The 4,487-nt window shown below is 35.3% G+C and overlaps 1 protein-coding gene across 2 annotated transcripts in view; it reads left to right on the top strand.

Moving 5' to 3' along the window:
• Positions 1-4,487, top strand: part of APP (amyloid beta precursor protein) — a 160,848-nt gene that overhangs the window by 80,548 nt on the left and 75,813 nt on the right. The gene's annotated exons all lie outside the window — the stretch shown is intronic.

The raw sequence follows: 4,487 nt of genomic DNA, 5'->3' as shown, positions 1-4,487 counted from the left end.
TTTCATATATCAAATATTCCCCTTTGGTAGATTAAGAATAAATGTTAGAGAGAAAAATCCAGTCTTAATGGCTTGGGATGGGAAGTACAGTCTTCAATTTTGAGAAGGGCTATTTTCCAGGTCTGCTTTTGGAATTCTTAATTTTGCTTTTTCTTTTAACTTTATCTATAGAAACCATTTTAGTGGTTGTGTAACTAACGCACTAACTTTATTACTAGAGCATGTGCCAGCTTCCCAGCTGTCTCATCCTAATTCTAAAAACCTCCTATGAAATTAGCTTTTGTCTTTGAATACTCAAACTAAAATTTGACTGTCTTTTCTAAGTATATATTCAGCACGAGGAGGCTTTGTCTCAGTGAAATTATCTTTAAATATTCCCTTTGATTAATTCATTGAACAAAACAGTATCATTCCATTTTGGAACAAAAAGAGTCTAAGAAAAACAGTGCACATTTATTCTTTAACTTGTCTAATTTTTCTCAGCTAATTAAAGAAACTGAGACTAATAGAGAAACATGTGTATTAGTATCTTCCAGCTATAGCTCTTGGTTCCTGGACATAATACTCCACTTATAATGTTATGTACTAGCATATAGTAAAGCGGAACATATACTTCATCATATGTATTTAAGTAATTTATTCCTTTATTCTCTCATGCATTAATTGATTATATTGTTCTTTAGTGGTAAAATGTAAAATATAAAACTGTGGTCCCTTTTACTCAAGCAGCTACGTAAATCACTTGTTTTTGTGGGTATGAAGCACGGTTTGAATGGATACTAGCGTGGACAAAGCAAATATATAACCAGTGCTAGTGAGGTGGTTAACACCGTCAGTATGATTTAGCTGTATGTATTTGCCATTATTAATGTTAAACTTGAAGGGCAGATAGTATGGAAAAGGTCATAAAGACTTTGTATTTTCCAATCCTGTGGCTAAATTAAAGAATGCGTTATATTTTGGAAGCCAACATGGTGAGAGCTTTCCAATCTAGCATCAAGGTAGAAGATTTTCAGAAGTGTAAACTAAATACAGGACCCAGCTTCCAAGACAGGTCTAAGTTAATTTACTAACTCCTCCTGTTTGTCCCTTTTTCCCTTAAATTACTTCAAATTTAATTTTCTGTTTAAGGTTTGAAATAGACTGTACCAGCGTTTAAAGAGCTTAGTTCTTAGATCACTTTGTTCTCTTAGATCTCTTAAGTGTTCATAGCTCACTTAAATACCATATAGAAACTCAAATCCTGCATACCAAGGAATCTTAATGATTGCAGTGATAGAAGTATGTAAATATGTTTTTTGTTTGTTTGTTCATTTTATTTTTCCTATTAGAATTTTAAGTTGTATTACACATTCTTCTATTGAAAATGTTGGTGTTCACAGAGAAGTGTTAGTCTCATGCAGAAAAAAACCCAACAAAAAACAAAAACAGGCCCGCAATTGAGATTTTGAAATAAAGCAATTATTTGATTTTGATTTAAAATCAGTTTTTCTCAGGGAGCAAACAAACAATTCGTATGGCAATAAAAAATTCTAGGATGTCATTCAGAAGCATATTTTTTATTTTCCTTTGTAGAAATTGATCACCAAAAGTACGTAGAATGCACATACATTTTAATTAGCTTTACTATCAGCATTTTAGTGAGTGAGTGTTATGGGTGTTCTTTACGTGAAGCCGCTATAAATTAATGCCCACAGACTTGAAAAATGTTTTTTCTTTCCCCTAGGATACTGAAGCATATTCATTTCTAGGGAAAAAATAACAGTTAGTGTTCATGTTGATTGTAAATATATATATATTTATATATATATACTATATATATATAGTTTTCAGTACATCACTTTATGTATTAATTTAAAATGAAATCAAAAAACTTTGCCACAGAGCTATCTTCCAGAGAGTGATCTCCCTGCTTTGTTAGAAACAGCCCTTTTGCATTGGGAAACTGGAATATGCATAAAAGCTTCTGATGAAAATTGAGTTTTTCTCTTCTGGTTATGTCAAAAATAACTTAAAATCTAATGTTTTGGAGGGAAGAAATTGACTATTGTAATCCTTGGTACAGTGCACAGGGAAGGTGAGAGAAATTTTACTGTTGCATCAGGATGGTGTGAAAACTGTAAGCATCTGAAAGCAAAGTTAGAGTGTAGACCAGTTATGAACCTGAATTGTGCCAAAGGCTTCTCCTTTTTAATTGTGTTTGGTTTCATGGAGCCAAAGGCAAAAAATGCATCTTTGGAAGGGAAGAATGAACTGGTTAAACAAAACAAAGCAAAGCTCACAGTACTGTTCTTGATTTAAAAAAAATTGTGATAACAATTAAAATAGAATTATACTGTGTCAGAATGTATCTTATCTTTAATCAGTTTTCAGCAACAAAATTAGTATATGAAGCAAAGACAGCTTTTAATTTTTTGATGAATCATTTAGCAGTGTATGCTGCCTTGCTGCTAATATCTGTGAAAATACCGTAGCTCATACATCATAGGCACTAATTGCTACACTTAGTTCCAGTGGATGGAAGGGAACCAGGACATGAATGGCAGTAATTTTTTCTTAGCCCAAGAAAGCCTCTTGAGGTTCGCGCCTCATTGCCCCATCTTCTCAGTTAGGGCAGTACAGCTGAAGATTAAATGTGGCTTCTTTAAATTGAGCAAAAGTGATAGGGGTAGGAGAGGCATGGAAGGAGCATTTGTACCAGCAACAGGAGCAATCAGGACAATTTCTCTATCACTGAAGGTGGCTTAAAAATGCACTCTTCTGAAGCAGGGGTTAAGAAATGCTGCTCTGAACCCTCCACAGAGGGAAGGTGGTGACACTACTGGGGAAGGAATGACAGCAGTGACAGTTGCCTACACACAGCAGCATGATTCCTTCAATTAGGGCAGTCATGAAACAGTTTACTTCTCCTGTTTATCTTCGTGTAGGCCATAAACTGTTTGCACAGCACATCGTCTCTCTCTGTATGGTGAAGTCATTTCCATTTAGGTCTCAGTAAAAGCAATCTGATTGCCTGTGCAGGCTGGATGGAAGGATGTGCCAAGGGCAGCCTAGTAGGAGAGGCAAGTCCCTGGCCAGAACACCGGGCTTCTGTCTTACTCTTTTTATTGCACTTAACCTGTGCTTGCCAGAATGCTTGTCCAAGTGCATCTTCACATGTAACACATATATGACTGACTTCAGATTCCAGAGAGCTAACTCCTTGTTATCACTGGCATTGGTTATTTGATGGATGATTACCTTCACTTTTGCACATTATTTGTACGTGCACAAAATCTCTGTTTCTATTTCTGAGAGCAGCAGACATAGGAAATTTCAGGCTAAGTCTATGAACCATTCCCACCTTGATAACACTTAACAGTACAAAGTGAAATAAATCAGACTTTATAGCAGAACTATAAAAGTAGAAGGTGCTTATTGTGTACATAGAGGTCAATCCATAGTCAACTTGAATTAAGTCATTTCTAAAGAAAGACTGAGTTGTTGAGACCTTTGCTTTTTGTAATGACATTTCCTGTCAGCAGACATTCTCTTGATTATACCTGTCTCTTTCATGTCATGAGTCACTATTCATTTTTAATTGACACATGGCAGCTCTTCCAAGTCTGTGCAAAGTTATCATGGTGTGAAGGTTTGACTGTATAATTGGATGGAAGGGCAAGGTGTTATTCAAAAATAAATCTGAGGAATCACTTCTTTACTAAATGTGGTATATAGTTAATCTTACGGTTGTATAAAATTAATTGTAATTAATATTCTTCAATTTAAAACAAATTTGTTTTGCTTTTTTTAAAAAAAAAAATGACTTGATACAGAATCGTAACATTTGTAGTACAGCTACAAATGCATATGTGGATCTGTTTCTCTCAGAGCTCCCTAATTTTCATTCATAATATTGCCATATTTGCATACCTAGAAATAAATTCACATATCTATAAATAAATCCATGAGTAAAATTATGTTATATATTTAAGTGCAGACCGATATTGGCTACCGATGACAAATGAATATGAAATCCACGCAGTAGGTAGTGGCTCTCCCAGGGAGGGTTGCAGTGCCTGTCACTAGTCAGGACACTCTGCCAAGCAGAACTCTGTATAAGCAGCATCTGAGAGGTGATGCACTGATATTTCTTTCTACCTTTCAACCCTTAGGCATCTGCCTTCCATGAAATTCAAATTTATGCAGGGAACTTAGATGCCTCTAGTGAACATGCTAGTTTGTGTGCTGATGCAGTGTGTGGGATGAAAGCAAATGAGGGATATATTGCTGTTTGACGTTATGCAGTTTTTATATGATGCATACATAGTATGTTGGAAGATAAGATTGTGGGGGCTTTTCTTTTTTTTTTGTTTGGAACGCTATTGGAAAAGGGCTGTATGCTTATTGCAAATTGCAGACAGAATTTCCTTTGTCTTCCTTTCATTTGAATGGTTTGATTTTTTCCCCTCAGGTTTTCGTGTGTTGCAGAATATAGGCAATGGCTG

This window comes from Meleagris gallopavo, chromosome 1, assembly GCF_000146605.3.
Source record: "Meleagris gallopavo isolate NT-WF06-2002-E0010 breed Aviagen turkey brand Nicholas breeding stock chromosome 1, Turkey_5.1, whole genome shotgun sequence".
Taxonomy (NCBI): Eukaryota; Metazoa; Chordata; class Aves; order Galliformes; family Phasianidae; genus Meleagris; species Meleagris gallopavo.
The sequence above is the reverse complement of the archived record's forward strand: the minus strand, read 5'-3'. Positions and strand labels throughout refer to the sequence as shown.